The sequence below is a fragment of the Falco cherrug genome, chromosome 13 (genome assembly GCF_023634085.1).
Source record: "Falco cherrug isolate bFalChe1 chromosome 13, bFalChe1.pri, whole genome shotgun sequence".
Lineage (NCBI taxonomy): Eukaryota > Metazoa > Chordata > Aves > Falconiformes > Falconidae > Falco > Falco cherrug.
In genome coordinates this window covers 12,157,470-12,184,387 of record NC_073709.1, presented here as the reverse complement: position 1 = coordinate 12,184,387, position 26,918 = coordinate 12,157,470, and the positions used below count along the sequence as shown (strand labels likewise).

The following is a 26,918-nucleotide window of genomic DNA, read 5'->3' as shown; positions in this document are numbered from 1 at the left end:
TCAGAATTTGGAAGAAAACCCACCTAAAATACCTCCAACAAAAGGACACCTCCACCTGCTTGACGCCCTTCTCCGTTCTTTTCCAGGATAATCCTCTTCCATGTAGTTGCCTCACCCCTCTTTATGGAATGCCCTCTGCATTTCGTGCAGTTGCGCTCGTGCTCTCTGCTATTCCCTCCCAATCATCCAGCCCCTGCAGGCTGGGACCCCCTTTTAGCTACCAGTGTCTGGGATTCACAGGGAACTAGGTGTATTCATGTTGTCTTTCCAACAAAGATGAAAATAAGCTCATTATGTTGGCCTCTGAATTAGTTCAATTTTAATACTGCAACTGGACATGGGTGTTTTTCATAGCATTTATCATAAGAGCATCAAAACATTTCGTAATATTAAAGCTATATCAAATGTATTGCTAGGACGAAGATCTTTCTTTTCTTGTTCTTTTAATCCGGTTTGTTCAAGTAAAATAAGCTGCTGGCAGATTCCTTTGCGTTCCATTTGGCTATTAGCTGGCACGTACTTATTTCAGTAGAAGAGTTTTGTTGCACGCACTAGAACTGGGAAGATTCAGGCTCAACCAGATCTGCTGGAGAAATTTGTTCCATAAAAATCCTGTTGGTTTTGTGTGGGGTTTTTTTCCCCTCCCCAAAAATTTTCCTCTCATCTCTCAGCAGGATTCAAGCTGGACTCCATCAGACCGTGTTTTTAGTGATGAATAGGAAACATGGATAGGAAGACAGAAAGAGAAATAATTCTCCACAGAGATCATAATAAAGAGTTTGACTGGCTTGAAAATCTGATTGGCAGCCAAGGCGGGTGCCAAGCACATGTATTGCAAATTCGTGCTGGTTAGCATCAGCACATGTTGCTGGGAGAAGGCTCCGTACTGTGCAACAGATAGCGCCCATCCCCGGACTAGCAGCAAGTGAAATTCTGCCTTACCATTTCTCAAGGGAAAACTTAAATACTTGAAAACTCGAGACAAATAACTGGAAATGACTGGATCAAAAGGTGCACAAAATCTAATTGTGCAGAAATGAGCACTCAGTTTCCTCTTGCCCTTAAGTTTCAGAGGGAACTGGAATATAACCTCGCTGCTTTTTTAGGCAGAGGCTGCAAGCAGCCACAGGAGTCGGTTCTTCCTCACAAATGCCTTTGCTATGTGGACCCAAGGTTTTCACATGCAATAGCAAGAAAGATGTTTATGACAGCAGAAAGGCATGATGAGGTATTGCTGTCTTCTTATAGCAGACAAATCTCTAAAGCACGTATCCTGCTGAAAATAAAGCTCTTTAGTTTGGTTTTCAGTACTGATCTAGGCATTTAATGAAACCCAGTGATTGTCACTTTTTTTTTTTTTTGCCTTTTGTCACTTATTGTTGTTGCTTCTTATAGCTGATTTATACCTGATTAGCTGAAACCAACAAATGAATAGCACATTACATTGTGTGTTTTAAAAACAGTTAATAATACTGTAAGTAGAAATATCATCAAGCGTATAAACTCAACACAGAAGTCAGAGAAAAGGAACCACTTGAATTCTGCACAGAATGACTAATTTCATTCTCCAATTTCATTCACAGAGACAAGGTGGGATGGCTGCTATGACTGAAGCGCTGGGATGGAAGGATACAAGCTCTTTAGGAGAACAGGCAGGGGACCAGAGATTTGTGTTATCCTATAATATCTGAAGATTAAAATACTTTAATATTCAAATGTATGAAATTTTCTTTAACTTTTAATATCTGGTATGTACTTGGAAAGAAGCTGGTGTGTCATCTCAAGGAAACAAAGAGTTTTCTAAAAACAAAAGTACTTATTCCATTCTCTGAGTAATTTTCCCTCCCCCCCCCAATTAAAAAAACTTTGGGTTTTTTCTTTCATCAGATACTTAGGTTTTGAAATATGATGTTATTCCCTTTTCTGCTAGTTCTCCTCTACTAGGAGAGAAAGGAAAGTCTGTTTTCTTTTAAGGTTTCAAATTTTTAATCATGCATTGGATCAGCTCCTGTTTCACTAAAACGTTTATCATACAAGAAACTGTAGCAACTCCTTTTGGTTCAGTCTGGTAACTACAGAAATGCAGGTTTCACAAGGGAGGATTAGACACTGCACTATTGAACACTGGCACACTGCGATGTCCAAAATTTTGGCCCTTGGCATCCCAGGGGAATCTGTAACCCCAGATTTGGCACCCCATCTGCTGCTTGGAGAGTGGTGTGGACTTGTAAAAGCGGGTACACAGAAGCCAGCAAGCTGGCTGCAGAATCAGGTAATACTAGCCCATAGGAAACTGGAGAAGAACAGAGACTCAGGGATTTTTCCTCCAAAATGTACAGTGTTTCTAATTTTGGACTGAATAGAAAGGCACCTTTTTCGCAGCCGTGAACCCCTTCCTGGACTGAAGTGTCTAATTTGAGTCAATCTTTTTTTCTTTTTTTTTTTTTTTCTTTTTTTTTTTTCCCCAGAAACAGAGGAACAAAGAGTGGCTGTTGTCCTTCTTTCCTCATTTTAAAAGTTCATTGGGTAGATAGAGATTCAGAGTGTTTCAAAAATACGATGGCTTTTGTATTAATCTGGGATACTTAGATGCAGATCCGTTCTCCAGTGAATATAGAAATATATTAACCAAGGGGAGAAACAGGAGAGGTGAAATTTCCCCATTCCACATCTTAAGCGCAAGGGAAGCTTTCTGAGTGATGCAGTTTCCACATTCAGCTCCCAACCGCAGACTGGGCAGGGGGGTGTCCCTGGCTGGGAGGCTCGGATGCCCTGGCTCACTGCTCTCCTTTGCTGTGCGGGACGGTTGTTCTGCGGGGGCTGGGGGACCCCAGGGTTGGGGGATTTGCTGCCAGAATCCCAAAAAGGTGGAGCTGCATGGAAAGTTCAAACACTTAGAGCAGGCTGCAAGGATCAAGCTCCCAAATGGAAAAAGCTCGAAAATGCTTCTTTGTGAATCATGGATATGAGATAAATCTTGCTGGTGACAATTTGTGCAGCATTTGGGTGGTTGGATAAATGTTCAAAGGCAAAAGTGCAGTTGCTGGAGGAAGTGCTGATGAAAAACAAGCTATTTGTGTATTTAAGTGGAAGTAGTGTGAGGTTCAGCAACCTACGATACCTAACGCTGCATTTAGGGATTAAAAGGGATGTTTAGACTCTCAAAACTCCCCTTTTCTTTTAGATTTTTTTTTTAATAAGAATATAAATCACTCAAAGTAGGTCAAGAGTTTCTCAGAAATGCCCTGAAGTGATTTGGAAAAAAATGATGAATATCACATCAAACAACACAAAAAGAGCAGGGTCATTGGCCTTTCTGAAAATTCCCTTGTCTTCAGCAAACCACAGAGCCCTGGTTTTGGTAACACTGCATTTCTACGTCTAACAAGCACACCTGAAACATAAGCAGAAACACCTTCTTTTTCATTTTGTTTAAAAGCAATATACCCATATTTCAATATGCTTTATCTTCCAGTTTTCATGCAACTTAAAATCTGACTCGGGAAGTTCTTGCCACGTTCAACATTAAAAATTATTACTCACCCAACAACCATTAGTATGAGAATGTATATCATTAATTATGAAAATTAATCCATCTGCCTTCTGTGTGCTGAGCTGTCATGCCTTCCAGTGTTACCACAATGGGCTGATAGTGAAGATTTTTACAGGGACATAGTGGACCAGGTTCTGGAATTAGAGATTAGAAAATAACAATCAAAATCAAAGGAGCTGACAACACTGGAAATATAAATTGGAGAAATTCATTCAGTTATGGGCCTGCAGGTCACGTTGGTTCTTCTTCCAGGAAACTAAATAAAGTGGTTTCTGTTGGTTTTTTAGTTGGGAGAGACATCTGCAGTTTATAAGAAGTTAAAAGGTAAACATTATCCAGATATGGGGATAGAAATTCCTGTGTTTCCTTCATTCAAGTCTTTTAGCCTCTTGTTTGCCTGGGATGAGAGGGTGAAAAAGAAATCAATGTGTATTTCATTCTCACACCCAAGTGGGCAAGTAAGTTATTCCCAGAAATGGATTGTTAAACCCCAGGGAAGGAGTCTGCAGGACAGAAGGCATGCTGCCTCTAGCAACCCAGTGAAACATCATGGCATTCTGCACAAAGAAAGTGGCAAAATCCAATCCACAAGCAGGAGAGATAAAGTCAGTTCAGGGACCAGAAAGGGCAAGTCTAGGCAAATGCACCTTCCACCATAGGCCAAATCATCCTGTTTTAAAAACCCACAGGTGAAAACAAAAAAGACATCATGGGCAACTGGGCTGAGACTTTCCCCATTTGCTGCAGAGTGGACAGTTTCCAATGGTTCTTACCGGGGAAGGACCTTCTCTGTTGTCCCATCAGCACAGAATTTACTTCAGCTACTTAAAAAAAATATTTTTATTGTTTACCTATTGCATTATATATGAGATCTCCTATGATAACATATTTTAAAATTATTTTTGTCTTGCTCATCAAGGGAAAATGTCCTCTGCTCTGAAAGGGAGGCCAGTTTTAGTACATTATTTGCCTGAACTTAAGCAATTCTGGCAAAGGCTGTAGGGCCATTTGGGCTGGTTTTTTTCTAGGTCTACTTAAAAACCAAGACTACCTATCAAACCTACCTGACAGTCTATTGGATGGCTTGAGTCACCGGTCGTGTCAGAGTTTTCATCACCAAAAGTTCTTTGACAGGACCATAGCAGTATGTAGCTTTCATTACAGAAGAGAGGGTGGAAAGTAATTCTTTATAATGGCCCCAAAATCCAAGCAATTCCAGCCAGTCTCATGAGATCAGCTAAAAAACCTGAGCAGTCAAGGGTTTTGGGTGTAGTTCACTTTTTTTTTTTTTTCAATCTTGTTTTGGCAATGTTGCATGTTTTTGGACGTTCAATGGACAAATGCATTTATGCACTTTTCTCCTTCCATGTACATGTGACAGTGCGCTCAGGAGCAGCAGCGCAGCAAAGTGAGGGATTTTTTTCCTGATAGTCCTGCAGTCAGCTTATCTTAGGCTGTTCAGACTCTCCAGCTTGGAATTCACAGTTTATTTCCTTTCATGCATTGTGGCCTTGGAGTTTTTTTCAGTCCCCGGCTAAATTAGTTCCTTTTAAAAAACTGAAGTGCTCTTGGCTAATCATTTAAATAAGTGAAGGGCACTTGAGTGTACAGAATGCATATCCAGCAGGAAAGCTGATGGAAGTTATTTTTTCTGAATCTCTCTTAAGATGACTCAGAAGATAAACAAGCACAGCGAGCCCGGGCATGCAAAGGCAGGTAGCAAAGACCTTTACACTGACGGCATTGACTTCTTCACTGGACCAAAAAGGGTCCAACCTGGAGGACTGCGATGCTGCTCTGAGACCCTCTTCCACCTGCCCTCCCTGGTCCTACTAGGTTATTACAACATATTACAACTCTAGGAATCTTATAATACCACCAAGGCAATTAATGAGGTAGGTTGTGAAATCACTTTTTTAAAAGACAAATTGTTTGTTCGGGGGGGGAAAAAAAGATTTTTTTTCATTAAAATCCTGCTCAGGTGGGCTATGCTGCAGCTGTGCTGTACTTCATTTTGTCTGGAGGACTACAAAGACCAGAAGATAAGCAGAGGATAGAGTGAGGAGAAAACAAATGGCAAAACACCACAAAGACAAAATGTAATTATAAGAGCTTGATCCTGAAGTCACAGAAGTGTCTGTAGAATCTTGACCTCTCGATCTACTTCTAGTGCCAAAGCCTTACACCATAGGTATGTAATCCACATTAATTTTGACATTTCTGAAATAAAAACCTTCAGTGTTTCATTTGAGGATAAGGCACTTTAATAGCATTCCAGTGCAGGTTGCTGACTGATATTTTAAAAAATGTTGCTTTGAAATTTTAAGAGACCCTCAAACTGGACTTTGGTGAAATGAACTGAATTATTCTAATTCCCTGTACTTACCAGCTGACAGCTGAGTATCCACTTGATCATATCACAGAATATACCTCATTTTGTTCCTCCGAGCACTTTATTTGGTTGTCAAAGTCATTAGAATATTCCTGCTATTAGAAGATGTATTCTCTATTGTATACGCAATCCTATTGTTTGAAGTTAATACAAGCCTGTTTGAAAACAGCAGTTTCCATAGGAACAGTTTTTCCAAATAAATCTTACATGGAGAAGTATGTCATAAATAATTGGTCCTGCCCTGAGGGAACCGTTAAACACCCGAAGAAAATGCATGGGTAGAGACAGAGAAAAGCAGTGAGAAAGGCATAAAATGATGGCAAATGGGGAGAAGTACATATTTTTTGCCTATTCAGAATTTTTTTCAAAGTTAAAAAAGATATGAACATCCATTGTTTTCAGAACTTGGTGGATATAGAGTAGGAGTCCATATTTTATCTCTTAGGATCTTAGCCGTGTTCAAGATAAACTCCATGCATATCTCCTTAAATTATATTGTGGCGATATCTTGGGTTTAGTACATCTAGTTATCCACACTGCCACTTTACCCAACAAGAAGAATATACGCATGCTTACAGTACATTTTTAGAATGTAAATTTTAAAATGTCTAAATCTTATGTGACATCTTACAAAAAGGATAAGCATTATAACATCTTCACAGACTGTAATACCTGAGGAAAAAATGTGCTTGCCTCCAGTAAATAACGAGTCTCTCTGGAGAACACAATATGATGGACATTTTCACCAAGAATCTCCCAGGAGAACACATGTTTGCTCTCCTTTTAAGGCCAAGGAGAGTTCAGCGGGCACGTGCCAAAACCAGAGAAACGTTGCTATTTGATAATGTTTGTCATATAACAGCCCCCCACCCTGCTCAGCCAGCAGGTGTTAGGGGCTGTTTAGGGGTGGGCATGTGAAGGAATGGCCTCAGACACCCGCCTCAAGGGATGCTTCAGGAGCTGTGCCTTTGGTTACTTAATTTTACCTGTACAACTGGAGAGAGATGAATTTTCTCCTCTTCAGCAACAGGCTCGAAAAGCCTTGTCTGAGTCACAATTTCCAAACTATAAGAAAACTCTGAGCATATGTTTAAGGTAACTGTTTGCTTTGAATTATATTTTAATTCTGGTTAGTTTTTGACAGTTAATTATAAGCTTGGTGTGGAAGCCTCAGCAGTGATGGCCAAGGCAAAGAGCTGCCAGCTTGACTAAAAGCTCTGGATAGGATCCAGACCCAGCTAACTTCTGTAGGCATGTGATTTAATTTCCTGAGCTTTTGTCCTCTGCCACGACTTCAGGGTGGACAGCACAAGGGTATCGCTTTGTAAAGACGTGCAGCTTGCAGGAATCCCTGCCTGGAGAAAAGAGTGTCTCCATTAAATGCGAAAAGCTGAGTTTTCTGTTTGTTGGTGATGAGCTAAATTAGGTAGCAAATAATTGAGGAGGAGATTAAGCAGGCATAAAAATATCATTTACCACAATATCTTTCAGGGCCAGCTGCCAAGGAGATGACTTCTATCGTGCTGCCATTTATAACAGTGGGTCAGCCGGCTGAGCTGTCTGGATAGGTAAAAGAAATTCATCAGCTCAGTTGAAATATATAACTAGAGTATAAAGTATTTGAAGTGATCTGTTACATCTTCCTGCAAACCTTTTCCTTATGACAATGAGTAATGACCCTAAATTGCTTAATGTCTCCTCTACTTACACAACTGAGGCCTGCAATTATATTCTTTTTCATTTGGAAACTTGACACATTTGGTTAGCCAGAACTCTAAAAGAAAGTTATATCAAATATAAGGTTGAATTATGCTATTTAGTAAAGAACTGGCCCCCAAGCACCTCATTCAGTGCCCCTCATTCAGTGCCCCTCCACACTGGAGCCTTTGCTTGTACAAATCCAGATTGACTTCGTTAGACTTACACTGATTTACACAAGAATTTGAGTCCACCTGCTAATAATTGTCAACCCCTTTTGCCGGAAAATTATTCAGATAAGCCCCAGGGCAGACTGGAGGAATAGGACACAGGATGAGCATGTTGGTGGCAGGTCCCAGACGGTGGGTAGAAAAGTCAACAATTGTGAACTTGGGATGGAGTTTGGATCAGTAGAAATATACCTCTAATGCCTTGCAGTCTCACCTCTGTATACTTCACTGTGACATTAGAAAAAGCGTGATTTTTTGCAACATTGAACTGCTGGCAAGCCCACATACACAGACGAACATGACAAAAATTTCTTTAAGTGCTGTGACTGGTTTTATTTGTACCAGAAAGGTACAACACTGGCTCCAGCAAACAGCACTAGAATGCACTTAAGAGGCCATGCATGGCTATCTGGAACTGTTTTATGGTTATGTCTCTTACATATTTAATTTTAAACAAAGGGATTAGGTTTGAGACGGTAATATCTTCTTCTGGGAGTGCCACCATCACAGTAGTCCTCTGCAAGACATATGTGTGTTACGTAGGACATTTATGGGTAGAGGTAAGTCAAGGAGTCTACACAAAATCTGGTAGAAAGATGGCATTTGCTATAGGCATCCACATTTCACCACCATAGAATCAGATTCACCACTGAAATCATGCGAGCCTGTGAAAGCAAGATCTTATGGTACCAGATGATCATAATGAACACAAGAAGCAGTGCTATCACCTGTAATTTGATATAAATGCAGCACAAACTCTTACGTAGATTCTATTATAGTCTTTCCAGATTATGGGCTGTGAAATTGCTATCTTGTAAGCAATGCTGGAGAAAGTGTAACAGAGATGGAATTTAAAACAGACAATTTGCTTCTGTCCCAAAACACAGAATTGCTGATAGGAAACAATAACACTTGCTAGAAAATGCTACTCAAATGAGAACGATAGCATTTCCTCTGCAGGAAATTATCTTAGGAGTAGAAAATACTTAAGTAGTAAATGACAAAACCCAAAAGCCTGTAAAAATGTTGTTTCTGTCAGGGAAACATTCCATAATCAAGACAGACAGCATTCCCATAGTCACTAATGAACCAGTGTAGTGTGTGCACATCTAATGAAGGTGCAGACCTAAATTTGCTCTTTTGGAAACCAAAATTGTGAAAAAAGAAGTTGCATGGTGTTTCTTTTTGCCCATTTCTTGACTCTTTTTCTCTGAAGTCTCAGTCCTTTCACATCCAAAATGGACCCTGCTAGCCTCAAATGTGGTTAATTAATTCTGCCACCTAAACAGTAACTGTAACAGGCAGAAAAAGCACTGAAGATACCCCATTCAACTGTTGCCGTCCCTAAAAACCCTTAAAAACCATGAGTCATGCTCTTTTCCTCTCCCAGCAATATGATGATTAAATAATAATAGTCATGCTTTAGGGATTTCTTTTTATTTGCCTTCTGCTTCCCTACCTTGGAGTCACTTCACACAAGAAAGTTTTTTTCTCCATAACCACAAAAGTTAAAAACTTTCTTTAAAATTGAAAAGAAGGATCTACAGTAAGATCCTGATTCCAGGAACTGGGACTGTGAGAACTACCCTGAAGCTGTGAAATCACAATAAAACCATAAGAGCTGGCAACAGTGCAATTCCTCCGTGAGGGTGTTTTAATTTTATTGTTAATTTCCTCACTGTAGGGCTCAGAGCATGGAAGAGGGGACAGTGGAAAGGGATTTCCTCTTCTCAAGGCTGGGAAAGGTGCCTCGTAGATCCTGTCCCTGCCCTCTGATTCCTGTGTTTGTGGATGACAAGAGCTGCTCCCTGGGAACCTCTCGCCCAAGGGGGGTGGAGGTGAAGAGCATCAGGAGGTGGAAGGGGGAGCAATGCTTTAAAATGCGGGGGGAAGTGAGCCTCAGGTTTCATACCCCTGGAGGAAGGAGGCAAGAGAAGACAGGCAATCAAAGTGAATCCCCTGTGACTTGGCCAACCCAGGGAGCAGCCGAGGTCCCTCACCAGCTTTGTGCTTCAGAGTTACACAGAAACCCTCAGCCGTGGTCTAACACCACTTGGAGAAGAAAAGCCTCTTCTGCTGGCAGGTCATGTGGTCCAGCAGGCTCGTTCAGTAAGAGTGGTGTCTAAATTAAGTAGTCAGGAAGATGCTTTCTTCCTCCTCTTGAGAGAATGAGAAGTCCAATTCAGCTTCTCTGGAGTAATTGCTAAAACTGAGATTTATCTATAAAAGATACGACCTAACCTTTGTTTGTTTTTTTGTTTTTTTTTTTAACAGAGTGGCAAGGCTGAGTTCATACATTTTTATAATTTCTGGATTTTCTTTTCTTAGCCATAACAGTTTAACAATAACTCAGCACCACCAACCAGTACTAATGTTGTAACTGTAGAGGTAGTTTTAATGTGTAATAGGTGAACAAATATAGCCACTTGCAACTTCACTCCCTACCCCTCTAAGTATTTCTCCCTAGACTGACTTATCTGATAATCTTATTTGCATTGAATGGTAAAGTTGTTGTCGAGCTGTTGTCACATCTCAGTAGACAGGACAGACTTTATGTTCTTCGAAGCTATTTAAATTCTTTTGGCTGGAAAGTTTGATCATACCCAGTGACTTCAAAAATTATACATAAATATTTTCTACATTAATTTTGCCCTGCAAAAATCTGGATGTTTATCTTTAAACAACATTTTTTGCAGGATGGGGTTTTTTTTCCATAATATTTTAACCAAGCAGAACCTTGAATTCCTTTTTAGCACTGAGGCAAAAGTAAGAAAAAGGAAAAATAGAGTACACGTTTTTTGGTGGCAGTGTGTCTTTTTAGTGACAATACAGGGAATAAAAAAACTATAGAAAGAAATAAAAAATGAAACTGAAAAGAAGTAGTCTGCTAGCCTAAACCTCTGTCTAGATTGGACACCAGTGGATTTGGGAGTGAAAAATAAATTCACCTAAAGCGGTAGTTTCAGGAGACTATAAATTTTTTGTGATTTCAGGGTCTAGTTTTACCCTTTCTGGGATGGGAGCTGGCACGTGGAAGAAGAAGAAAAGGATGAGAGAGAGGTCTTCTTCTGTTTGGACATTTTCCAAAGGAATAATTTAAACCTTTTTCATTTCAAAATGGCATTTTATTTTTAAAGTCAAGTATTTTAATATCATGTTTTAAGGACTGAAGTGATCACAAAGTGAAACATTGTTCAGGTGAAGGGGTTCCATTTTTACATCAGCTTTTCTGAACTTTTTTTTTTTTTTTTTTTAAGTAAAACAGTGGGGAGAGGGTGAGGATTTCATCAACCAGCCAAAAGTTCTGTTGCTTGCTTACATCTAACCTTAAGTCAATAAAAGGGTTTTCATTAATTTTTTTGATATCACAGTCCTATGTAAATTTGTTTATGCTCTGTTCTAGGGGTAAGGGACATGACAGTAGGCTGTTTGCTCAAGGGCCTGTCATCTGTTCCTGGCTGCCTGGAAAGCAGGGTGGGAACGCCACTGCCTCACCACCTACCCCCCTAATATAAGGTGCATCTTTTGCCAGACTTCTGTAAAACCCCAGAGATTCACTCCTTCCCAGATCCAGTCATTGCACTGTTCCATCTCCAGTATTTTCAAAACTTCCAAACTGAGCGAAAACATACTGAATTTCCCAATTAATAAAAAAATAAAAAAAATCACTTAAGGTGAGATCATACAGTCCAGGGAACCACTCCAACATTTTACTTCCATCTATTCCCTGAAGACCAGGGACAGCTGCAGGATGTAAAATGGTTTGGGCTTTCGAGGTATGGGCACCTGCTCTTGATGTACTATAATGCCGGGGAGCAGCTGGCAACGCAATCGCCACAAATGGTTTTGTAAGGCCCTCCTGTGTGGCTGGTTCATGATCCTAATTCTCTAGGTCAGCATCAAGGAGGAAGAGTGGCTTCTCTCCACTGCCGCCAGGCTGTCATCACGTTATAACTTAAATGGTGGAAGGAGGTCAACAGCTAATAAATCTTGTGAGCAGACTCACCACTTTCCGACTGCAGTCCCTTTAGAGATTGTTGTTGCCTTTTTCCCTTTTCTTCTTTTACCCCCAGTGAACCTGTACATCTTCAGAAGTATTTGGCTTTTCCTGGCCTCTGACAAATGGAAAATGTTAGGCTTTGAATAGGAAGCTTCTGCTGTTGCCTGTTAGTCTTTGAAATAACCAGAGGAAATACATTGCCAGATTTTTCTTTTTTCTTAAGAGCTCTGAGATAAAGGTTCAGATTAAAGACAGGACTGTACAATTACATGAACTTTTCAAAGGGCATTTTTTCTCAGTAGCTTTGATTAAATTATTGAAAGGTTATTGCATTAAGAAAATGGTGCCATTTAGCTGTCCTCCCTGCTTTAGAGCTAGTTGTGAAAGAGCTGCATTACAGTCTGTTATAGTATTGATGGATACGCTCATAGTGTCAGGTTCACCAGTAACTCTGCTAAGACTCAGCAGAAAAGCAGCCTAGAGCCCATCACTTTTTTCATTCTTCTCTTGTGCAAAAAAACGATCAGGAAAGGGCAAATGAGAGGTTGCATGGCAGATAATTAGCACAAAGGTATTTCTGAAATCTGAATCCTGAGTTGTTTGTGTCCTGAAGTATTTCATAGTAATGGATTATATTTTATACTCGCTTGGATTTCATGCTGTCTTGCTTGCCTATTCCCCACTTCACTTTGCTGTTTGTACTGCAGAGGCAATGTTAGGCTAGGCTGTTTCTTGTTCCAGAACAAAAGCAGAGACCCTGAGACAGCCAGATTGACTGGTGACAGCCCAAGGAACCACTGTTTTCCCCAGAAACATATGTAGCTGAGAGACATCCATCTACTATAGATACAGTACGGCTGCCTTCCAGAGTGGTGACAGAACAGGATGAGACATCTGCACTTGAGACAAGCCCCACAAGAAACAGGTATCTTAGTGGCTGGATACAAGACTGCTGCATCTGCTAAGGCGATGCCTTGTACTACACACAAAAACTGAAGGCTGACTTAAGAAGCCATGCTCTTTGTTGAATAGGAGATGTTCTGAGTGTACACTGTTAATTGCAGTTCTCTAAACCCCATATTTTCCTGTATTTCCCATTATTTCTGGAGCCTCCATGATTTGCCGTAGCTTGAAAATTGGTACAAGTATGATTGCTTTCCGAATAAACATCTTTCTGACCCAAAAGTAAAAATGTCTCAAAAGCAGCTTCAGGTGGCCTCATGCAGCAGCCGTAGGTGGCATGTTGCAGGCTGAGGTCGGCGGGGAGAGGGGAGCATGGTACCCTGTGTCGGTCACCCCAGCACAACTGAACCCCAAAAGAACTGCATCTCTGATAACAGCAGATTAACAGAGACAGTGCAGAAGCTCTTGTAGTTTAATGTTATGTCTACAAAAAAAAAAAAAAAATAAATCAGGAGAAAGTTAACATTTAGTTTGTTCACTTCTCTAATGAAAACAAAACATTCTCTTCTCAGTCCCATGCCACATAATTTTTTGGTCCCTTTCTTAAAAATACATAAACATTAGAAAGCACTTAAGTACAGCTCTCTTCTTGAATATTTTTTGAGGACTCCTCTAGTTTATCATCATAGGGAAAAAAAAAAAGCCTGTCTGTGGGGCCCAGTCAAAGCTCTCCCACCAAGACCCTCAAAGACAAACCCATTAGTGTTTTATACTATGTAGTAACAGGAACAGCTCTCAGGGCACTCACAGAATTTCAGGTGTTAAAAGGGTTGATAAATGTCTGTAGATACTGAAAGTCAGGAGCTGCAGAGATGTCACTGTTTCGTGTCGTGCTGGCAGGGCACTATCAGGGCAAGCTGGCCACTGGTGCCCAAGATGTGCGGATTTAGCTGTCTCAAGGGTAACCTCTGCCTAGGCAGACTTGTCCACTATGGCTTCAGCTGTGGAGAAGAGCTGATCAAAATGATATGGGAAAGTAAATGCACCTTTATGCAGAATAGATACTCCTCATCCTGTTCCAGCATTTGCTAGGGAAACACGAGTTATTGCAAGAGAACAGCAAAACTGTGCTGCACTCCCAGACAGAGTGGGGAGGTTTTAAGCCTATGTGTCTCCTTTCTGTGGGTTCTCCCTTCCCCAATAAAACACCCAGAGGTGGAAACCTCCTAGGTTTCTTAGTCATTGGTATTTGACTCTCTTCCACAGGACCATGGAAGGCACAAGCAGCAAAAATGAGGGAGGTACACCAGGAACACCTTCAGCATCTGCGCTGGGCACCCTCATCCAGTGGCCATCAGCTGAAATGTGGTAATTGAAAGGGGAAAAGGAGATGCTTGGCCAAGAGTTTGACAGAGGAGGGACGAAGGACCTCTGAGGGCCATGGAGAGGGGCAGTTCCAGTTCATAGTGTAAGTTGTGAAGTCAGTCCTTCACACCAAGGTACAACATTGATCACGCTGTATCTGAAGATCACTGAGACCTATTGATGTCCTCAGAGACCAGTTCATCCCTCCCTTATCCCAGGCTTTTTCCCAAACTTCTGCTGTTCAAAGTTACAGGGTTATTGAAACATCCTGCTGCCACAAAGCTCAAGGGGATGCTGTAGGGCCAAGGCAGGAAAGTCCCCGCAGCGGCTGGCATATGGGAGAGAAGAGAGTGTAGGGAGACCAGTGTGAGCAGTCTCTAATCTAAAGTATGCCTTACCACTCCAAGTTTCAGCAATTTGTCTGTACTAAAGGTAATGAAGTTGTGTTGGCATGCTGTACTAAAGGGCTGAATCCAGCACCCATTCAGTAGGTGACAGATTACAATTTTATTGTAAAATAAATAAAAAAATATTGTAAAAATAAAAAATTACCAATTCCCTTGCTAAAAAGCCATGTGGGGAAAACAAGTAATGTTTTTGTCTTTGAGGTATACCTTCTGTTTCTTATGTTCTTCTTTGATGGAACTTCAATGACAAAATTAAATATTAGGAAATGTTATGTTAACCTTGTCCACATATCCTGTACAGTCTGGGTTGTGTATAATACCTTGCTTAAATTTTTGGCAAATCCACTCCTGGTTTACAAACACCTAGCTCCTAGCAGAAATCTACTGTAGCTTGGAGAAGGTAATGAAAGAAACCACAACTGTAACTTCAGATGCTGTAGGCAGAACCCGGTGCAATGACTGCCTCAGGATATTGCAGAAGAACAAGCAACAACAACAGCAACTGTCAATACTGTCAGCCTCAGGGACTCCAAAATGAGTGTCTGCTGCTTAAACAGGATAGTCATTGGCTTAGGACAAGGATTAGCTAAGTTCTCTGGAGAAGACAAGACTGGCTTCAGATGTTTCCAATCAGCATGACAATTTCAGGCTTTGTGCTCATCTCAACCTCATTGCTTTCAGCATCCCTGGGCCGCAGCAATACTGTAGCCTTTCCCTGAATCCAGCGTGTTGTTTGCATAAGCCCCTGCTTAAACCTCATGTTAGACCTATGAGAATATACCTGGTGCACCTCTGGATTCATGAGCATGACCACAGTTATAGAGTTGAATGCACAAATGGTCCCTTTACTTGCATACCATGAAGGCACAGGCTAAAGCCAGGTAACACTGCGACGTACGGGCATGAGGCTCTCAGAAATTATCTCAGTGCTCTTGGATATTCTGCGCTTTTAAGTTATTTGGTATTAGCTGTGACCAAATACTTAAAATAAATACAAAATGTGTCCATTAAATACCAATTGACTGCAGAAGCAATTGAAAGCGTCCACAGTACCCTTCTCTTCTGCCACGTGCTGTGTAAAATGTTTCTGTGTCACGGTTCAGACCCCAGAGGGATGTGATGTATATGACAAGTAGCTCATTGTGAACAACGGGTCAGGTAGAGTTGAGAGCTCTGAATCCATTACCTTTCAGGGTCACTGAGCTGCAGGTTGTAAGGAAAACACCTTGCACATCATACCGCTGGAATAATAATAGGAATGAATAGAGGTGGAAAAGGTATACACAAAACAAACAGATACAGTATGCAAGTATTAAACCTCTTGCTGAACAGGAAAAACAGAACAAGAATATCAAAGCCATACTCTGGAAGTTCTTTTACTACTAAAGGCAAATGGGTCTTTGAATCATTGCTGGCAGAGGCAGCAGAGGAAAACCTGTAGATAGGAGGAACAAAGAACCACAACCAAAAATAGAAGAATCCATATTTCCTTTGATTTATGTGCTTTATGAAGCACAGAGGGCACTGCACTCTCTCCAGGACCATCACTCACATTTCCTAATTCTCACCTCATGCTACAGGCCAAGGAACAGTCAGTCAAGCCCGAGCAGGGGAAAACGGTAACCAGAACACATCAGCTGTGAAAATCTTTAGCCATGAGTAGGCAGGTGCATGGTTTGCAACCAAGGAGCATTGTTGCCTTGATAAGCAGTGTTATTCTGTGCAGAGTCACCAACAGAGTGCATTTATTGGGTTGAGGCAGTGCTTAATACATGCCATCAATACCATTTAGGCAGTGGACAGCGCTCTAGCAGCTGCTGTTCTGTATTTTCCTGCCAGAAACATAGTACCGAGAAGGTAGCTAGTCATCTCCACTCCTGTGCTGTCAATGAAGGTCTCAGAGTTTTTTAACTGATTAGGTTTCAGTTCACCATGCCTAATTTTAGGCACCGAAATAACATGCCTAACAGTCCCCCCATATATTCAGAGGCTCTGAGTCCATTTCTGAGATGCCTCAAAATTTAATGACCTCTGCCAGTATCTATCCCTCCCTGCTGCTTATAGAAGGCTAGTGCAAATAGGGTCCCAGTGTAAAAACTTCTAGATCCCTTACAGTAAACTTCCTGTTCTGTTCTACTTCAGGATATCACTGTGTCAAAGGTTTCTGTGATACCATGCTCCTGTTCTTATTTGCTTACTCTTAAAAGAGCAGCTCCTCTGTCTGGGGTCCTTCACCCTCAAGGATAATAGAAAAGTTGTAGTTGCACCTTGGAATTAAAGAAGACATCTTCTCCTACCAACTGCTTTCAGTAAGTGATTAGGAAAAGTTTTCTTCCTAGTATCAAAGGATTAATACATGGGGCATTGTAGAGGAATGAAGGCAGTGGGTTGGTTAGCATTGGTAACATGCAGCTGTGGCCTTGCCTCAGAGGCAGTGGGTTGATTGACATGGACGATGTGCAGCTGTAGCTCGTCCCGCAAAGTGGTTAAATAACTCTGAGGAGTAGGTGAGAGAAGGTGCTGGCTGGAGGAGGAGCAGCGTGGTCTGGTCTGGTCTGGTCTGGTCTGGTCTGGTCTGGTCTGGTCTGGTCTGGTCTCTGGAGGAAGGAGAAACAGTGTGGCCAGTAGAATCTGACTGATGGTAAAAGCCTTGTTGCAGCCTGATATCCTTGCTTGTGTGGCAACAATTGGTGCCCCGTGTGAGGCTGACTGAGTTGGGCTTTGACTACAACAACTGGTGCCCAATGTAGCTGAGCCAAGCGGCAGAACCTGCGACCCATAACAGACACTGTGAGAGGTGAGCCAATGGGTGCATTGCAATATTTGTTGTCTGTCTTAACTCAAATTGCAGCTGGGCATCAGGCACTGAACTGGCTTTAGCTGAAAAGACCACACATGTGAAATCCATGGCTAAAATCAAGGCATTATTAATGCCATGAACCTTTACATCTCACAACACTTTCATAGGTGATCAAGTTATTCTACAAACAGGCAAAACATAACAAACACACTTGAGACCACACTCAGACACACTTGAGCCTTCTTTCCATGATTACATGCTCCATTTTCTGACACTAAATGCTCACCACTTCAGAGAGGTACTGCAGTGCTTTTCTGCTCTATCCTTTTCTTAAGTTCTTACACCCTTCTCTTTCACTAGTCGCAGCACATGTCATCTTAACCTGTACTTTGTCACGCTCGCTGATGCTTTTCTCTCCTGGGCAAAACAGGGGATGCCAATCTGCCCCCCTGTACTCTGCTGCCTGCTCTTCAGGTGGTGCCAGCCATGGCTGAGCGTGGGCAGAGTGGCAGGGGGTGTGAGTGCCAGGGGTCAGCAAGACAGCCCACCTCTCCCCTGTGCTGCGGGACGTTGCCTTTGTGCATCAGACACCCGATGGCTGTCTCCCAGCATCAGCCTCCAGCTGAAACACAGACACCCCGGCGGACACTCTGTGAGAGCGGAATTAACTCCTGATCTCTGCAAAAAAAAATGATACCACTAAAAGTAGAAGAGATATCAGACAATCCTCAAATTAATGGTAAGGAGTCAAACTAGACCATTTTTGGTTTTTTGTGGTTTGTTTTTTTTTTATTGGCTGTGGTTTATATTTAGGGTTCTGTGTATGTTGCCACTGACTGTCCACAAGTGATTGTCACTGCTCATCAAAAGAACCTTTGATCAGTGATGCCCGCTTGCTATGATTATCGCCATTCAGAAACATACAGCTCCATTTTGACACAAAATACAGATAATGTAACAGCTTGGCCTTGCTATTTTCCGGGGAACCCAAGATGTTCTTCCACCAAGTTTGCTGTGACACAGTAAAAACATCTCAATTTATTCTAAGTGGCCTCATCTCACAGGCCAAAGGCAGTGTTCTTCCATGGTTGGAGGCACACCATCAGACGATCTTTTGCAAGATATTATGTATATCAATGATATTATGTATAATACAAAGAAAAAACTTAAATGTGTGCTTTTTCTAGTATGATTTATTTTCATTTGGAAAGTACTGAAATATTCCCCTTGCAATATTCTGAGAGCACATGCAGTGCAATTAATATGGTAGCTATGCCTCTGAACAGGGAAGAAAATACTTGTTTTATAGAAGTGTGAATATGTTTTGAGCAAGGTAAAATTATATCTGTATATTTGGGGGGGAATTCAATACTAATCCCATCTGGACCTGATGTTTTACTGAAATGAGATCATCAATTACTGTCTGTGTTTCCTCATGAGGTAATGTTTTATTTAAATTGTTCCTGATTTCTTCTGACAGTTTAGGCAAAGGTAATTTTCATAAAAAGGACTTTTACTGCTTTCAGCTTTTTTCCTCAATATATAATTCCTAATAGAATTTTTGAGGCACTGGTGATTCTCTAATTTTATCTCTCTCTGATGTGTATGCATGCATAACACAGCCCCTGAAACCTTTACTTTCTTGAGTTGTGATTAAGTGTGATATTAGTCATCTAGATTACAGCAAATTCAAGAAGTAGTCTTAGATATATCTATATATCTATGTATATCTCTGCATGAATTCCTCCTTCACTTCTTTGCTAAGAAAAAAAATTACTGTTTTGTTTCCCAACTCTAAAAATAAAGGATAGGTCTATCAGTTACCATCATCGATCTCCTTAAAGCGTGGCTTGCTTCTAAACTAAGTTGGACATCCCCTAGCTGTCACTTTCTCTGCTACCTAACCTTGTATAGCATCCACAGAACTTGTGGTACCTCCCCAGAAGTGTGTTCATACCAAAGCTTGAAGAGGCGAAGTCCAAGAGGAAAGGTCTTTGTGCTGGAATTACTATTATTGTTATCACAGACTTTGTTTCCAAGTGAGAACAGGTGATTGAAATGCAGTAATTTCTATGCTGAAAGCAAAATAGGAGGTGTAGAACAAGTGGCGTTACATATTATTTTCCTGTCAGCAACAAAATATCACTTCAACAATAAATTTTACTGCAGAGTGAGTAAAAGAAACCCACAAGTGAATGCAAGAAACTGCCTTCCAATAGCCTGTGTTCCAGAAAAGGCCTGAATTCAGAGCTTATTAAAACGTGTACTTATGTACTTGGTTACGCAGCAGGAAAACATTATCCTAATATACTGCAGCATAACTGAAGAAACTTTCACTGAAATGATGGGAACTAAGGACAAATGAGACAATCGTATGAATAAAAAAAGATGTAAGCCAGAAGGCAATCTGGTGGTATCATCTGTAAACTTCCCTCTGGCTACAGATGTATGGGGGAGGTCTCTCTGGGTTTGCTGAAGCATTACTGGGCTGTGAGGCCCCCACCTCACCCCAGGTGTCACTCAGTCGATTCAAGGTTCAGACCATACTGTGACATCTGTTCTGGGAGATGAGCATGCTGCTCAGGTCAAATGGTGAGTCCCTGCTAGCCCATGGTGACTTCTGTATTCAGCACCACCAACTCTGGTGTCCTGCAGCACCGCAGGTGTCATGCTTGGAACAGTACAGAAGTGTTTGGAGTGTTGTGGTGTGGAATCAGTGCCACTCCATACACTTTTTGCCCATGCACACTATTTGCCCATGATGCCAAATAACCTCAAGTTCAGCATAATGTACGAGGCCTTATGACTAGTTTCAGACCTGCTTAACTCTATCAAATGGTAGTAGACATAGCTGGTGTTGAACATGATGAATGTGATCCTCCCTAGTGCCCCCCTTATCATCTATCTGTTCCACTCTGAAAGGCTGAGAAGGTTCCATTCAGCCCATTTCAGGACAGGTTAGGAAATGAGGCATAAAGTGAGCAATAAGGCCTTATCCCTTAAAACCCATCATTATGCCTGAAGTTAAAGGAAATGTTTCCTGGTTAGACATCTTCTGCATCTCCTACTCTTGTTTTCTAATTTCAGTATAAGATAAAATCTGAAATTAATTGTAACTAATATGGATATTGATGTTTTTGTGACACATTGAATTACACCATACCAAGTCTCTGTCACTGAAACTGTCTCACTGTCTTCTTACATTTGCTTTGGCAACCAAACCAACGTCTACTTTGTTTGTGAAGTACACAAGCAAAGATTTATAAACATGATAAGCACATTTAAATATTCACAGATGTCAGAAGGCATTGAAACTAGTTCCCATGCTAGCTCAGCATATCAAATATGTTTAAATACCCACAGATGTCAGTGTGTTGCAACAAGTTCTCATGCCATATCAGCAAACAAAATTTAAACAGTTGCTTTGCAATGGATGTTTCAGTACAATTAGTGTCTCTGTCATGTTTTCAATAACACTTTTCAAGCAGGAAACCTGCCATACACAAGCTCCTTTATCAATTCCCTACTTGCTTCTGTCTTAGCTGCTCCGTTACAACTGTATTTCCTTTTCAGAGATGCTGGGGACAAAATAGATATTGACTTATTAAGGGAGGTTTCTACATCAACTCCATTCTTCCAGTGATAATTTGCTTGTCATTACTGTTACATAATATTTATTTGACAAATTTAATCAATTTGCCAGTAAAGCAATTACCTCAGGGGCTTTACTTGAATAGCGCCCAACTGAGACAGACATGGTTTTAGCAAGCTAAATTGAAGGGGCCAGAAACATATGCTGACTTATAAACAATGGGGGACATACTTTGGAAATAGAGATCTAGATCGTTCTGACAGCCCATAGCCAGCATATACAAAGGAAGAAATTCAGTATCTTTCAGTACACAGATATCTGAATGCAGCCAGTAAGATGTCGTATGTGAATTTACAGTGTGTATGGGCAGGGAGGGCAAGGAGTCAAAACCAGCACTGCCCATGTTAACTGGAAGGGAAATTAACCTCACCCTCTATCCTAAGTGGAGGTATTTAAAAGACATGTAGAAGTGTGCTTAGGCACATGGTTCGGTGGTGGACTTGGTAGCGTTGGGTTTACAGTTGGGCTTGATGATCTTTTCCAACCTAAATGATCCTATGATTCTAGGAAATGTGCATAGGCACTTGGTTTAAGTGTTCTGTAATAATTTGTAAGATTGATGCTTTATACCTGAAGTTAGAAATAATATAAAATACTTTTCATCTGAGGAATGCCAGCATCTTGAATGAACAAACCAAACCAATATATTCCACCACCAAGAAGAGCTACAGTGGTTTCCTAATGAATATGTAATACCTACATAAACATTTTTATTAGGCACAAGTCATCATTTTTTCATATCCATAAACACAGTGGACCATGTATGAAATTACTACTTTTCAAGAGAGTGAGTTGTGTTTCCTGTTGTAAACCATCACGGAACTGCTGTGTGGTTTCTGCTAACAAGGTTCTTTGGGAGATCTTTTCTCTTCTGTTGGTCAGGAACCATATGGCAATGACAGAGCCACATTTTTAGATAACTCATTTGTTTATCTAACAACAAAAAATAACTAATAGATTAATCTAGCCTGGAAGAACTGTCATGCTCTAATTCAACAGCTTGCTTCAGTCTTAAGAGCTCTGAAAGAATTTAAAACCCTGTTGCTTCCACAGTACGTGGAAGCTTAAAATTTCATCCTGAGATTTTGAATCTGTTACAGAGCAAATATTCATATCTTCTCCTGGTCTGTCAGAATGCAACTGACTTTTTTGTTCAGTTTTTATTCAAGTGCAGCTCTTGTGTTGATAATACATTAACTCTACTAGTATGAGTCAAAAGGAGAAAAAAAAAATTGTAACTAAATGAAGGGCCTGGTTGGAGGTTCTTTTCTGCGATGTTAGAGTCCAAAGTTAGGCAAAATATTTCTCCTGAGCTAAGTATTTCCATTTACTCAGCATCTATCTAATCCTCTGTTAACATGGGCAGTAACTTACCAATGTAGACCATCTGAAACACAATCATCACAGAAGTTCAGCTGGATCGTCCACCACACATAAATAATACGTGCTGGTGGGGCAGACACAAGCTAGCTGATGAACAGAACCTTTCCTTTCCACTTGCTTTGATACGTGCTCCCACCCCTAGTTGCTTCTCTCTGCTCCCTCCTGTGAAAAGCTCTCATTCCCACCTATTGCCTTCCTATATGCCGAGATCTCACCTCTCACCAGTGGTCGCACAGGGAGCAAAATCCCCATCAGGCAGAGCTGGTCAGGGATGCAGATTCCTGTGTGGTGGACATCAGACCCTGCAGACAGTGGAGGCATCACAGCATCCCTGGTGATGGCTGGCAAGGGAGGACACAAAGTGGTCCATGCTGTTCAGCTCAGCCACTAGCCTCTTCGGAGGAGATGTGCTGGCATGGGTGATGGAATCAGCAAGCGGCTGATGTAGAGGATGGAGGAGCAGGAAGCTGCTCCAGGGGAGCAACGGGAAGGAGGAGGAAGGGATTGCTGAAGAAAGAGGTTGCTGGATTACTCTGAGATAGCTGAGAAGAGACTTGCACAGCTCCCCACACCCCACTCTGTTCAAACTGGCCCTGAGCAACATCCCCCAAAATAAATGTTCTTCTCACAGAGCGTCACGGGACTATGCAGTTCTTTTTTTCATTTCAAATAGGAGTCAGAGTCTAATGCAGTGGTTAGTGCTAAAAAAAAAAAAAAATTCAAAGTTTTAATAACTGGTGGGATAGTGATTAAAACACTGGAAAAAAAAGTGAAGCTGTGTGGAGATCCGATTGAGTAAATCTGAGGGATGTGCTTTTTTAAAGTTAATGAAAAGTCTTTGGTAAGCTTAGTCATACCTGTAAACTTTGATGTGGTATCAAGTTGATCAGTTTGACTGAAAGATTTTGATAACTGCAAATGTACTATGACAGAGTCTACTGTAAAGAAGTGTGCTGATTTTGGCTGGGATAGACTTAATTTTCTTCTTAGTAGCTGTTACAGTGCTGTGTTTTGGATTTAGTATGAGAATAATGTTGATAACACACTAATAGTTTAGCTGTTGCTACGTAGTGCTTACTCTAAGTCAAGCCTTTTTCAAGTTCCTGTGCTCTGCCAGCGAGCAGGTGACCACCACGTGATCAAGTCATTTTTAATCCAGAATGAGCTACTGTTTTGGTCAGATCAGAGGTATTCCCCATTCCTTTCAACACAATTTGGTCTTACTGAGCAGTTCCTGCAATGTAAAGAAAAAAAGTATAGAACTGTTAATATACAACTGCTTTGTGCATGCCTGAGCTTACAAAACCTAAGCCAAAGATACTGTGGCTTTTATGTTAGTGCTGCCTGTGACTCCTACACTGCAAGAGGCTGTGAAGCACAGTCAGTAAACTCAGAGGGATTGTTGAATGTCATCTGAACAAATCTGAAAATTATCTGTTTATAATGATACAACCATAAACTGGACCTGTAAAACCAGATCTTCACATCAGTTGGACTGCTCTCGAACAATACCACAAACCTGAATATCTATTTATCAAAAATTTTACATTTAACATATGCAAAAGGCAGATTTATTTTGCTATCAGGAATGACTGAAGAGTAGCATCCTTTATTAGGTTGTACCTAATATACAGTGATAATAGCTTACAATACTTAAGCTCTAAGGATGGTGATTTGGGCATATGAAGACCCACCAAGATTATTTCCTCTGCTTGGGCTTAGACAGGTACAGCAATTAGCCTGTTCTGACTTCCTCATCAGTCATCTGATTGCTTGGGAAGGATGAACAGGAAAGCAATGCAACAAATTCTGGATTTTGGCAGAAAGTAAAGGAAAGAAACAAAAGACAAATATTTCTGGCTGGATGCTGTCCGTGAAAATACCATTTTTAACATGCAGGTATTGTCGTGTCCTGAATGAGACAGAAATAGGCTTCTGCTGTATAATTAATCACCCTATGATCTGCCTTTAGAGAATATTGTATTTCACATGTTAACAAGACTCTCAAAGTCATAAGAAAACTTAAGGTGGTAAGAACTGAATTAAAAATAAAAGAATATCCATGGAAAAGCAAATTTTTGCTTGAACATTTTACTGGAGTTTTCTTTAAAACAGACTTTTTGGATGATGGTGAACACACATGACTGAAAAGTAGCTATTACCCAGAAGAACATGATATTACTCTCATATTGCTGGTAGTGTCCAGCTCTTCAGACTATACCACCAGGTAAAGCAAATTACGTTTGATTCTGGCTGATGAAAGCCAATAGAATACAGTGAACTATTCATGGCAAATTTCACTTTTTAAATCTTGATAAAAAGCTTCAAAATCCCTAACCATTTTTATGTTTTCCTTTTTAAGGATGCTGGTGCTAGGGTAATCAGTGCTCAGTATTTGTATAATGTAATATTAGTTGTATACAAGCCTATCATGCCTTCTGTGGGTTGAAAAAGATTCAGAATATCAAAATTTATTATCTTCAAGAGTGGAACTAACACTGGTCATGGTAGCTACTTTTTTGGGTTTTCTACTGTGGCCAAAGGAAAATGATATGACCTTATCTATGCTTTATGTACATTGACACCTAGTTTCTGGGAATCCGCACAAGTATAGACTTTCACAGCAAGGCTAGCTAGAGGGCTATACTGTATGCCTCAGATAGTCTCAAGCTGTATTCCAAACCAGGAAGAACAAAATCCACTGTTATTTCAATATTTTTATTTTAATTTGTTTTTGCTGGTTTGTGCATTTTAGCTTTGTCATTTTCATTATTGTAGCTTTTGTGCTTGTGTGTGTGTACCTGATTTTATTTCCTGTTCTTAGTGTTTTGCTATTTTTTTCTGTCTCAGGATTCATGTAATGTTAAAAATGATTATCTGTTCATCACAATGTTTTTGGTGGAAGGGTCACAAGAACTATTTTCACTAGTTTGTGAAATGTTCCCCATCAGGGATTCATAAACAGCCAAATTCCATAAATAGCCAAACATATGATCTCTGACATATACAGTCAATCAGGTTTTTATTATTGCTACCTATCAGGTGGAACAACAGCCAAGAGAGTTGTCTTGACAGATGGGGGGGGGGGGGGGGGGGGGGCGCGGAGAGAGAGAGAGAGAGAGAAGGAAGGAAGAAAAATAAAAGGAAAAGAGAAAGAAAAAGGAAGGGAACACAATCACTGTTACTCATCTGAGGCATGCGTTGGTTACATGAAATATACACCTGCTTGGCTATCTCTTTTCTTGTTTCAGTGATACAGATTCTGCTCTAAAATTTGTCAGGAACCAGTGATTTTCCTTTTGTCTTAGAATTATTGTAGACCTTTGAAATTTCTGCAGGGATAGACTGAAAAACAGATGCTGGAGGGCAGAGGAAATAAATAGTCTTGCTAAGACTGTGGTGCAGGAGTCCAAGGGGAGGAGAAAGGAGCAGCATTACCCAGACTGCTAAAGACAGATGTCTGCTTTCCCAAATCTCCTGTGGAAGCAGAAAACAGCAGAGAAATCTGATCCCCTCTTTCCACAGGAGCGAAAAACTTCTGTATTTCCATCACGCTTGCAATCAAGGAACAAGAGAGAAAATACAGGTTCCTTATTGTGGGCTAAGATAATCCCTGCTTCTGTTGGTCAACAGGCCTAAAACTGTGAGGCTTAAGCCAGAACGGGAAGAATATTAACACAGCCCTCAGGGGCCCAGTGCATCATCTGGCAGCCACTATACAGCACAGTTCTGGTTTGTTAATATCCATTAATAGTCATGTGGAACATGAGAACCTGAATCGCACTGGCTGAAAAGAAGTGTATGAAAAGCATTCTATATATTTTTAGAAGTGGTATTCAACATTGACATCTTCTAAGTTTCAAAGGAAAATGGTCATAATCCTTTCTTTTCCCCATATTCTTCTGCTTATGGCGAAAAAGAATAAGATATAGAAAGTGCTTTCTCTGATAAAAAAATACTATAAAAAAATGAAAACCACAATCAAAAGTAAAACATATTTTTTGTAAAACTTCTAAAAACTGAAATATTTTTCACTCTTTCTATTCCAGATCATCAGATTTACGGGGAAAATTTATTCAAACTTTTTGTCTCGGTTGAAAACTGATATCCATCTTTTAACATTGTTTTGATGGGAAAATTCTGTCAGCTCTGACTTGATGATTACCCACACCAGGTCCTGGTGTAGGGGAACATGCAGCAACTGGTGGGAACAATTCTCATCCACGGTCTAGATTTCTGAGTTCAAAGGAAACACAGGTGCAGAAGGGTCTTTGAAGCTGCACTGTGGATTTTTAAGTCTACCTGTGTCTGGGAACATAGAGCTGATATAGCTGGACGTGTTGGGAGCTGATGGATGAGTATTAACAATTTCTCTCAAGTGGGGAAGCTGGAGATCAAGTCTCAGAAGACTTGTCCCCTTCTTGCTGCACGCTGGCATCAGCGTGCTCAGGATCCTGCAAGGATCATGAAGTTGCCATGCTGTACCATAGTATCAGCAGGAATGGACCTGTCAGTGTCCATGTGAATACGGGCCA

General features: G+C 40.8%; 2 long non-coding RNA genes across 4 annotated transcripts in view; one reads left to right on the top strand and one right to left on the bottom strand.

The window, feature by feature from the left end:
- Positions 1-26,918, bottom strand: part of LOC129737300 (uncharacterized) — a 51,801-nt gene that overhangs the window by 12,285 nt on the left and 12,598 nt on the right. For both annotated transcript variants that reach the window (XR_008735000.1, XR_008734999.1), the window contains exon 3: positions 3,544-3,687. This is a non-coding gene — a long non-coding RNA (uncharacterized LOC129737300). The remainder of the gene's footprint in view (positions 1-3,543; positions 3,688-26,918) is intronic.
- LOC129737299 (uncharacterized) lies at positions 5,117-25,436 on the top strand. Of its 2 annotated transcripts, XR_008734998.1 has the most exons (5): positions 5,117-5,448; positions 5,535-5,744; positions 12,615-12,798; positions 14,043-17,106; positions 17,152-25,436. It is a non-coding gene; the product is annotated as an uncharacterized LOC129737299 (long non-coding RNA). The 2 variants fall into 2 exon arrangements; XR_008734997.1 differs by lacking the exon at positions 12,615-12,798 and having other exon boundaries at positions 5,118-5,448.